The sequence below is a fragment of the Mus pahari genome, unplaced genomic scaffold (genome assembly GCF_900095145.1).
Source record: "Mus pahari unplaced genomic scaffold, PAHARI_EIJ_v1.1 scaffold_5003_U1_1, whole genome shotgun sequence".
Taxonomy (NCBI): domain Eukaryota; kingdom Metazoa; phylum Chordata; class Mammalia; order Rodentia; family Muridae; genus Mus; species Mus pahari.
This window is the reverse complement of record NW_018393192.1, coordinates 103,409-115,246: the sequence shown is the minus strand read 5'-3', so window position 1 is coordinate 115,246 and position 11,838 is coordinate 103,409.

The following is an 11,838-nucleotide window of genomic DNA, read 5'->3' as shown; positions in this document are numbered from 1 at the left end:
AGTGGAGAGTCCTCTGGGGACTTTGGGCCCTTCACCAAGATCATGCTGAAGATGGTGCAGGGGTGGCGCCAAACAGAATGAACCCCAGCTGCTGGTCAGGCAGGTGTCCTTTGTCCCTGTTCCTGCTAGCACACGACCCTCTGGGTTTTTTGGAACTGTTGTGTTCCACTCACCAGTGATCACAAGGTCCCAGCTGTGCTAGGGTGCCTGCAGCGTGAAGAATCCTCTAGGGCCTTTGGTCCATATCTTAAAGCTTTTATCATACAAGTCTTTTTTCTCTCCCAAGATATTTTATATTATTTGAAGCTGATATGAAAGAGCTTTTCTCACTTATATTTCTCTTAGTCCTTTTATCTTATGTACATAGTAGGACTAGTAATTTTTGTGTTTTAATTTTATTCCTTCTATTTCTAGAAAGTGTTTTATCAATTGTAGAAGGTATCCACTGGAATTTTTAGGGCCCCTTATTTATACAATCATATCTACCTCTGTTCCCCATTTTTAATGGGGTTATTTGGTTCTATGGAGTCTAACATCTTGATTTCTTTGTTTATATTGGATATTAGCCTTCTATCAGATGTGAGATAGAAGTTATCATCTTTTCCCAGTCTGTTCATTGCTGTTTTGCCCTTACAGAAGTTTGCAATTTTATGAGGTCCCATTTGTCGATTCTTGATCTTAGAGCTTATGTTCAGGAAAATTTCTGTGAAGTATTGTGTTGGAATCTTGATGGGGACATTGAATCTGTAGATTGCTTTTGGTAAAATGGCCATTTTCACTATGGTAGTCCTACCAACCAATGAGCATGGGATATCTTTCCATCTTCTGAGATCATCTTTGATTTCTTTTTTCAGGGATGTGAAGTCATACAAATCGTTTACTTGCTAGGTAAGAGTTACGGCAAGATATTTTATACTATTTTTTGGCTATTTTTAAGGATGTTGTTTCCCTATTTTCTTTCTCAGCTTGTTTATCATTTATATAATAGAAGGCTACTGGTTTGTTGAAGCCAATTTTATATCAGACACTTCGCTGAAATTGTTTATCAGCTATAGTAGTTCTCTGGTGGGATTTTGGGGGTTGGTGATGCATACTACTATAAAATCTGTAAGTAGCGATACTTTCACATCTTTCTTTCCAACTTTTATCCCCATGGTATCCTTTTGTTGTCTAATTGCTCTAGCTAGAACTAAAAGTACTATAATGAACAGATAGGGAGAGAGTGGGCAACCTTGTCTTGTTCTGAATTATACTGGGATTGCTTCTAGTTTCTCTCCATTTAATTAGGTGTTGGCTGTTGGTTTTCTACGTATTGCTTTTATTATGTTAAGGTATATGCCATGGATTTCTGATTTCCCCAGGATTTTTAAGATTAAGGGGTATTCCAGAAGACGTTCCAACTGGTAATAAGGATACATGCTCCACTATGTTCATAGCAGCCTTATTTATAATAGCCATAAGCTGGAAAGAANCCAGATGTCCCTCAACAAAAGAATGGATACAGAAAATGTGATACATTTACACAATGGAGTACTACTCAGCTATTAAAAACAACGAATTTATGAAATTCTTGGCAAATGATGTATCTGGAGGGCATCATCCTGAGCAAGGTAACCCAAACACAAAAGAAGTCACTTGATAAGTGGATATTAGTCCAGAAACTTAGAATACCCAAGATACGATTTGCAAAACATGAGAAAATCAAGAAGGAAGACCAATGAACAAAATAGAATAGGGAACAAAATACCCATGGAAGGATATTGATACAGAGACAAAATTTGGAGCTAATACGAAAGGATGGGCCACCCAGAGACTACCCGACGTGGGGATCCATCCCATAATCAGCCACCAAACCCAGACACTATTGCATATGCCAGCAAGATTTTGTTGAAAGGACCCTGATATAGCTGTCTCTTGTGAGGCTATGCCAGTGCCTGGCAAATACAGAAGTGGATGCTCACAGTCATCTATAGGATGGAACACAGGGCCCCCAATGGAGGAGCTAGAGAAATTACCCAAGGAGCTGAAGGTATCTGCAACCCTATAGTTGGAACAACAATATGAACGTTACAGTACTCCCAGAGCTCATGTCTCTAGCTGCATATGTAGCAGAAGATGGCCTAGTCAGCTATCATTGGAAAGAGAGGCCCCTTGGTCTTGCAAACTTTATATGCCCCAGTACAGGGGAACGCCGGGACCAAGAAGTAGGAGTGGGTGGGTAGGGGAGCAGGGCAGGGGGAGGTTATAGGGGATTTTTGGGATAATATTTGAAATGTAAATGAAGAAAATATCTAATAAAAATTTGAAAAAAAAATGAAGGGGTATTGTAGTTTGTCAAATACTTTTTCAGCATCTAGTAAGATGATCATGTTTTCTTTTTCCTTGAGTTTGTTTATATAGTAGATTATGTTGACACATTTTCTTATATTAAACAATCCCTGCATCCCTGGGATGAAGCCTACTTGATCATGCTGAATGATGGTTTTGATATGTTCTTGGACTTGTACGCTAGAATTTTACTGAGTACTTTTTCCATTAGTATTCATAATTGAAATTGGTCTGAAGTTCTCTTTTTTTGTGTGGATTAGGTAGCAGAGTAGCTGTGGAAACATAGAAGGAATTAGGTAGTGTTCCTTCTGTTTCTGTTTTGTGGAACGGTTTGAGGAGTGTTGGTTTTGGTCTTCTTAGAAGGTCTATTAAAATTCTGTACTAAAACCATCTGGCTCTGTGCATTTTTTTGGTTGGGAGGTTTTTGATGACTATTTCTATTATGGATTAAGTGACTAGATAGTTTTCCTGATAGTTTGTTTTACTTTGGTATATGGTATCTGTCTAGAAGATAATTCATTTCATCTAGGTTTTCCAATTTTTTAGAATATAGGCTTTTGTAGTAGATTGTGATGATTTTTTTTTTAATTTCATCAGGTTCTGTTGTTGTGTCTCCCCTCTCATTTCTGATTTTCTTAATTGGGATACTCTCTTGGTACTCCTTAGTTAATTAATTTGGCTGAGGATTTATCTATCTTTTTGTTTTTTTTAAAGAACAAAGGCTTTTTTTTTTTCTTTGTATCATTCTCTTTGTTTCTTGCTGGTTGATTTCAGCCCTGAGTTTGATTATTTCCTGCCCTCTAATCTTGGTTGCTTTGCTTCTTTCTTTCAGTTATGAAAGCACTTTCAGGTGTGCTTTTATGTTGCTTGTATGGGATCTTTCCAATTTTGTTACAAAGGCATTTAGCGTTATAGATTTTACTCAAAACTCTGCTTTCATTGTGACCCATAAGTTTGTATATGATATTTCTTTATTTTCATTGAATTCTACAAAGTTTTTTATTTCTTTCATTATTCTTCCCTGACCAAGTTATCACTGAGCAGAGAGTTTTTCAGTTTCCTTGAGTATGTTGACTTTCTGATGGTTTTGTTGTTATTGAAGTCTAACCTTAGTTGGCAGTGATCTGTCAGAATACATGGGTTTATTCCAATCTTCTTGTATCTGTTGGGACTTCTTTTATAGCCAATGATAGTCAATTTTGGAGAACGTTCCATGTGGTGCTGAGAAGTAAGGTATGTTCTCCTGTCTTGGGAAAAAGTGTTCTTTAGATATCTTTTAAATCCAGTTTGTTCATAACTTCTGTTAGTTTCACTATGTATCTTTTTAGTTTCTGTTTCAATGACATGTCCATTGGTGAGAGTGTGGTATTAAAGTGAGAGTGTGGTATTAAACCAAAACTTGTGGTTGAAAGTCTATTTTATTGGATATTAGAATGGCAACTCCAGCTTGTTTCTTGGGATCAATTGCTTGGAAACTTTTTCCAGCCTTTTACTATGAGGTAGTGGCTGTCTTTGTGACTCAGATGTATTTCTTATATGCAGCAAAATGCTGGATCCTGTTTATGAATTCAGTCTGTTAGCCTGTGTCTTTTTATTGGGGATTTGAGTCCCTTTATGTTGTGAGATATTGAAGACAGATGATTGTTATTTCCTGTTATTTTTGTGTCTGGAAGTGCTATTGTGTGTGTGTATAATTTTCTTCTTTTGGGTTTGTTATGAATTGGTTAATTTCTTGTGTTTTCTTGGGTGTAGTTACCCTACTATGTTGGAGATTTCATTCCAGCATCCTCTGTCGGACTGAATTAGTAGTAAGATATTGTTTAAATTTAGCTTTGTCACGGCATATCGTGGTTTCTTCATCTATGATGATTGAGAGTTTTGCAGATTATAGTATCCTGGGCTGGCATTTGTGTTCTTTTAAGTTCTGTATGACATCTGTCTAGGGTCTTCTGTGTTTTAAAATCTCTGTTGAGAAGTCTGGTGTAATTATAATAGGTCTGCCTTTATAAGTTACTTGGCCCTTTTCCCTTACAGCTTTTAATATTATTTCTTCTGTGCATTTAGCATTTTGATTATTATGTGACAAGAGGATTTTCTTTTCTGGTCCAATATATTTGGTGTTCTGTAGGCTATTGTACATTTATGGCGATCTTCACCCTTTTCTATTCCTATTGTTCTTAGGTTTGATCTTTCCATTGAATTCTGAATTTCCTGCACATTTTGGGTTAGCAGCTTTTAAACTTTGTATTTTTTTTTTGTCTATTGTGTAAATATTTTCTATGGTATCTTCTACACCCGAGTCTCTCTTCTATCTCTTGTATTCTGCTGGTGATGCTTGCATCTGTTCCTCTTGATCTTTTTTCCTAAGTTGTCCAAATCGCGGGTTGCTCCTTTTATGTTTTATTTATTGATTCTATTTCAAGTTTTAGTTATTGGAACATTTTGTTTAATTCCTTCACCTGTTTGATCATATTTTCCTGTATTGATTTAAGAGATTCATTTGTTTCTTCTTTAAGAGCATCTACCGGTTTGCTTGTGTTTTCTTGTATTTCTCTAAGGGAGTTCTTTATATCCTCCTTAAAGGTCTCTATCATCTTCATGACATGGGATTTTAGGTCATTATCTTGCTTTTCATGCTTGTTAGTGTAGACACGGCTTGCTGTGGTGGGAGAACTGGGAACTGATGATTCCAAAATGCATTGAGATCTTGCATTTATGGCCATCTCATTCTCTCTGGTGTAAACCACCCTGGGTGTCTCTTACTAGAACTAGCTTCCTTGGATGCTTCCTGTGACCTGAGTTTGAGCTGATCTCCTTGGAGTCAGGCAGTGTACTCTCTGCTTAGTGTGATCCTCTTGTATCTCTGGTTAGAGCAGGTCTCCTGTGTCCCTGTGATAATATGGACCTCCTGTGCCCTTTGTTATTTTGGAAATCTTGGGACATTTGCAGGCTGTAGCATTTGGGCAGGTATCCAGCCACTGATCTAGCCCAGGTGGGGAAGTGGGAGAGAATGTTAGGGGAGCTAGAGGGTGTGGTTAAGGTTCCAAGACTGCTGGACTATGGTGTATCAACTGGCATGGGTATTTGGGAGAAACTCTCCTCTGTTTCTTTCGTCAATGAGAACCTCCTGGGAAGCAAGCAGTCTAGCAGTGTTTGGGCAGCTCTCAGCTAGGCCACTAGTGCATGGTGACTTCTCCTTCCTCCTCCGCTTTCTTCTACCTGCCAATAAATTTTGAAATTATTTAAAACTGTCATCACCATGAAACTGAAAATTAAGGTTTCTTTATGTTACTACTTCACACCTATCCAAGTGCTGTTATCAAATTAGTTAACAAGAAATGTTAGCATCCAGTGGACTGGGGGGTTGTGTGGAGGAACTATCATTCATTGCTGGTGAGAGTGCAAATTAATGCATCCATTATGGAAATCAGTGTTTGGGGGCTTGTTGGGGTCTCCCACCTCCACTAATCACTCTCCCTCTAAACATTATATTGCATCCCCTACAGGCGCATAGAATTTCTAACGAGAAGACCTCCCCAGATCTCCCAGAATGCAACGTCCTCGGACCGCCTACTATCGTTCGAAGTGCCTCTATCCTTGGACCTGCCTACATTGTCTCCGCCTTGATCCTCGGACCCACCTACAATTGGACCGCCGTGGCAGCTTCAAAGAGACTCAAGGGCGGGCTGGGAATTTTTCCTTGTACTAAAGCAAAGTCCGATTATTAAACTTGGGAGCTCTGATCAGTGAATTGACAGGGCATTCATTTTCCTTTCACAGCCTATTCTCTTTTAGGATGTTCAAGCCCTTCAGTACGAACCCAGACTGGAGTGTTTCTGCGGGTGCGTGAACACTCAGGGGCTTCACATAAATAAACGTAGAACTACCATATGAAACATATTTATGTTGAATGTTTAATAGGAAAATATGGTGGGTTGTCCTGGTGCTGTTTTATATTCTGATGTTAATTCTGCTTACTCAAGAGGGGTAGTACCCACGGTCATCTATTGGATGGAACACAGGGCCCCCAATGGAGGAGCTAGGGAAATTACCCAAGGAGCTGAAGGGATCTGCAATCCTATAGTTGAAACAACAATATGAACTAATCAGTACCCACAGAGCTTGTGTCTCTAGCTGCATATGTAGCAGAAGATGGCTTAGTCAGCCATCATTGGGAAGAGAGACCCCTTGGTCTTGTAAACTTTATATGTCATAGTACAGGGGAAGGCCAGGACCAAGAATGAGAAGTGGGTGGTTAGGGGAGTAGGGTGTGGGGGGAGGGTATAGGGGATTTTTGGGATAGCATTTGAAATGTAAATGAAGAAAATATCTAATAAAAAATTGAAAACAAAGTGGGGGTAGCACTAAGGAGGAGTAGATCACATACTCAGTTGATTTCATTTGAAACTTCTACCCATTTTAACTGGTTAAATAAAGGCTAGAGCCTGTGATTTGCCAGTAAAAAGGAAAGGTGGGTCTGGAGGTTTTAGAGAGTAAGGGAAGAGAAAAAGAAGGAGAATGAAGAAGATGGAAGAAGAAGAGGTGGAAGGAAGATGGAGCAGAACCACATGGCACAGAGCAGCTGCAAGTAGCAAAGGATCTCATAGCTGGGGAATACAGCAGTGTAATGGTAAGTCTGCCCAATATAGGCAGGAAGCTTATAAATATTGTAAATAAATAAATTAATAAATATATCATATTAAGAAATGTCAACACCAACTTAAGAAAAGAATAGAAAACCTGAATGTTCATGCTCATATCCAGGTCATACCTATAATTTACATATGTACTGATGACAACAGCTATAAGGGTAGGTGTACTATAAGAGCCAGGAGTGAAGCAATGACAAAATTGGGTGGTGAGTATGGTCTAAATTCAGGCAACAGGACAATTATGGCATATATATATATACATATATGTACACATCTATACATATATATGTATATATGTAATATATATGTAAAACAAAGGAAAATAATTGGTTGTAAAATAGTAAAATCCTAAACAAATAAACAAAGCTCATGAATTTAGAATGGTGATACTAACACCGTAGACATTCACTAAGATATAATAGAATTTGGGATTGGCTTGTTAAAATTCACTGTGTCATGATTTTATTTTTAAGTTCTTTACATCAAAATGACTTTGACTTAAAAAGCTACTCACCATAATTAGTATGCCTCATCCCAGATATATATATAATTCAACATATACTCATAACTAAACACAGTTTCATCATATGGATGGACTCAAACACCAAAACCACAAAATTACCTCATTAGATACAGGACAAGCCTTTAATAATTGCTGTCATAAAGTCATCATAAAAGTCATGGAGATGATAAGGATAAAGGGAATATAATTCAACATAATAAAGGTTATGCATGACAAACTTAGGCCAGCATAATAGTAAATGGGACAAAACCTCAACGCATTCCACTACAATGAGGAACATGATAAGAATTCTTAGTCTCTAAACTGCTATTCAATAAAATGATTTTAGTGAAACTTGTAAGCTAGGAAAATCAGACAAGAGAATGAAAGAAAGGAATACCAATAAGAAAAGAAGTCAAAATATCTTTATTTGCACAAAATATGATTAATGTGATTCTGTCTTAAAAGGCCTTCCCACATCTCTCCCCAATACTGATTGTGATGTTAAATTTCACAAAGTATTTATAAATTATCAAACACATTAGTATTCATGCTATATACTAGTGATAAGTGTATGTGTGTGAATATGTATGTGTGTAAGAGAGAGAGAGAGAGAGAGAGAGAGAGAGAGAGAGGCACATCAGAGAACAGTGTGAGATACAAAGATCAGGGAGAGAGAAAGAGTGTGTGTGTGTGTGTGTGTGTGTGTGTGTGTGTGTGTGTGTGTGTGTGTGTGAAAGAGAGAGATCATCTAATATAGTCCATGAAGACTTCCTACAGCTATCTCTATAAGTTCAAAAATTTCATTAAAGTGTAAGTTGTGGTCCTTATAACTGGTAGAACAGAGGCAAGAAAGATGTTTCTTGCTTCAGGAAAACCTATCTTTGACAAGACACAGCAGAGCAAGTTAACTTAAGTTTCTTAACTTTATTTAACACACTTTAAGTTCCTGTATTAAGCATCTTCATAATATTGGTGTATTAAATATGTATTAGCTACTTTTCTATACATTTGACCAAAATGCCAGAGAGAATAACTTGATGGGAAATTTATTTTGCCACTTTTTCATGTCTCAAGCACCTTGGGTCCTACACCCATGGCTGGGGTTGTGAACAAGTAAAAAATACATTCTCACAGACACACGTAAATGCATCTTGGATTGGTGGTGTTCTCTAATAGTGCTGCCACTGAAATCTGAAACTCATCATATTAACTAGGTACAACACAAAACAAGAAAGTAGCATTTGTCTATAGCAAGGACATGTACTCCACTATGTTCATAGTAGCCTTATTCATAACAGACAGAAATGAGAAGCAACCTGGATGTCCCTCAACTAAAGAAGGGATACAGAAAATGTGGTTCATTTACACAAAGGAATGCTATTCAGCTACTGAAAATGAGAGCATCATGAATTTTGCAGGAGAATGGATGGAACTAGAAAATATCATTTTAATTGAGGTAACCCAGTCCCAAAAGGACAGGCTCAGTGTACTCATAGATAAGTGGATAATAGTCAAAGAGTGCAGAATACCCATGATATACCCCATAGACAAAAAGAAGGTTCAAAAAGAAGGAAGACTCAAATTATGATGTTTACATTACACTTAGAAAGGGGATAAAAAAAATAGTCATTGGAGGCAGAGGGAGGAAGGGAGCAACTGATGGAGGAAGAGGATAAGAATAGGGTGGCAGAATCAAGTGCAGTGAGAGACAGGATACCTGCCCAGAGGGTCTGGAATATGAATGGAAATACACAGCTGCCAAGGATTAGGAGTGGGGAGAATCTCTAGGAAGTCCCAGAGAACTGGGATGAGGGAAATTCCCAGAACTAAATGTGCATGACCTTAGCTGAAATGCCCAGCAATGGGAATATGGAACCTGAAGAGACCACTTTGAGTGGTCAGGAAAGAACTGCACTGGAGGGATGGGGACATCAACCTACCCGTAAAGAAAGGATGGAGGTCAAGACAGAGAGACAAGGTATGGAACAAGTCATATTCTAGGAAACAAAGAGATGAGTTTAAACATAAATAAAATTATCTTGTAACAAGATGTGTACTGATCTTAAGAGGCATAAGGCTGGTTCATCACCCAGGGAAGACCTTAATACTATTATTCTGCTAAAAGAACATAGTAATAAACTGCTCCTATACTCTTATCTTTATACCCAGAGATCCTGTTATCTCTTACATTCTTACCTTTATTCCCAGGTATACCTTTATACCTTTCTCACTCCTTGTTAGAGAAGCTTTTTTGGCATTCTATACTCATTACCAAAAAATCCACATTTATTAGAGGTGCTGAGAAGAGACTCTGAAATACCCAGATAAAATATGGGATATCTATACCAAAATTCTTTTCCAATACTCGGGGAGCTATCATGGATGAAGAGGCAGAAAGAGTATTAGGTAGTTTAAGGTGGTAGATGATTCCTAGTAAACAGCTTTTGTCTAGACAGAGCAGCAGTCTTTCACATGTAAATTCACTTGTTATGACTGTATACACAAAGTCTGCACAAGATCAACCTAGAAAAATCCCAGCTAAGTGGAGAAGGTCAGGATGTCCCACTCTGAGATGAAGAGATGAGGGCAACAAATGGCTTTAGATAGAGGAAATATCAGATTTCTTTAATATTTCTACCTTTTAGAGACTAATTTATGTCTCTGCCGTAGGCACATATGAGTATCACTATTTAGCTTTTGTTAGATTGGTTTAAGAAACACATGAAATTTGATGAGACTTGTGGTGGGTGGTTATGAAAAGAAAGGAATTCAAAGGAAATAATCATTTATAGACTTGAGTAAAACACATGCCTATATGAAGTGTTCAAGCATTTTATGTTATAAATATTGTAAATATAAAAATAAATTATTTTGATTAGTGTTGGAAGAAAGCAGGGAAGACTAAAATCCAAATCACCCCAGAGACTTCTTGAGCTTTCTCATGACTCTACCCTCAAAGATTCTTGCACCTTCCACAAGAGACCTGTTGAGCATTCAGGGATCATGAAAACACTATTAAAAACATCTTATTACTTTGGATAATTAACAAGAAACTTTCTCTAAATTGTTTTGTTAATTAAGAACTGAAGAACTGTATAGATGTTCCTGTCTCCCAAAGCCAGTGCTATCTTTGCCACTGAAGGTGAAATGAAAATTGCTGTTCTGGAGGGAGGTGAAGACTGAGAGTTACAGACTTCTACTTCAGGTTTAAGCTGGCTCTTATGCCACTGCTTATTAATGCGTCTGAATATGCTCAATGAACCCACTGTCCTATATAGGCAAGAAGGCAGATGAGTATTTTGTGTCTCAGCCTGCAAAATCTGCAAAGAAGAGAGGATTAGGTAAGTGTCAGGTCTGTTAATAGGAAACTGCTTTAGAAACAGATCCATGGAATAGAGAGAGAATGCGCAAGAGTAATTCCATACTTAAGAAATGACTGGAGAAGTTAAAGTGTTCCTTGCCATGGTCCAGTGCCTGTCATTTCTTACTGTAAGACCCCAAATAAGTTTGACTATAGGTAACACCAGGACAATAGAGTCCATCTCTGAAGGGTCTGTGTGATTGTGGTAATAAACCAATAACCAATAATAAACAAAGCATGATGTGTAGACTAATTTTAATTTTTTATTAGATATTTTCTTTATTTACATTTCAAATGTTATCCTGAAAGTTCCCTATACCTGCCCCCGCCCCTGCTCCCCTACCTACCCACTCCCACTTCTTGGCCCTAGCATTCCCCTGTGCTGGGTCATATAAAGTTTGTAAGACCAAGGGGCCTCTCTTCCCAATGATGGCCGATTAGGCCATCTTCTGCTACATATGCAGCTAGAGACACGAGCTCAGGGGGTACTAGTTAGTTCATATTGTTGTTCCACCTACAGGGTTGCAGCCCCCTTCAGCCCTAACCCTAACCCTAATTTTAATTTTTATATTATCATTTAATTTATTATGGTTTCATTCCATAGGCAATTTTAGTATGGACATATAAGTCCATGTAAGGACATATAAGAAGCAGTCTTGGGAAGTGTAGGATGTGAATACGTTTGTGGAATTAAAGATTTCATATGTGACCCTGCACACATACTCTACTTACAGGCAGTAATGAGTCTGTATCAAGTGATCACTGGTAGAATGTCTGCTATGAAGCCTCTCCCTCTGGAATGTGGAAAGGAAGATAAAGTATGAGTATTGAGCAATGACAGCCAGGGATAAATATGTATGACTTATTTTCCCTTGTTCAATCATACTCTAAGGACTGTTCATGGAACACAGGACATTGCGCATGCTATTATTCCAGGATTCTATTACACTGATAAATTTTCATTCACACCTAGTGCTCAGTCTTTTTTTTTT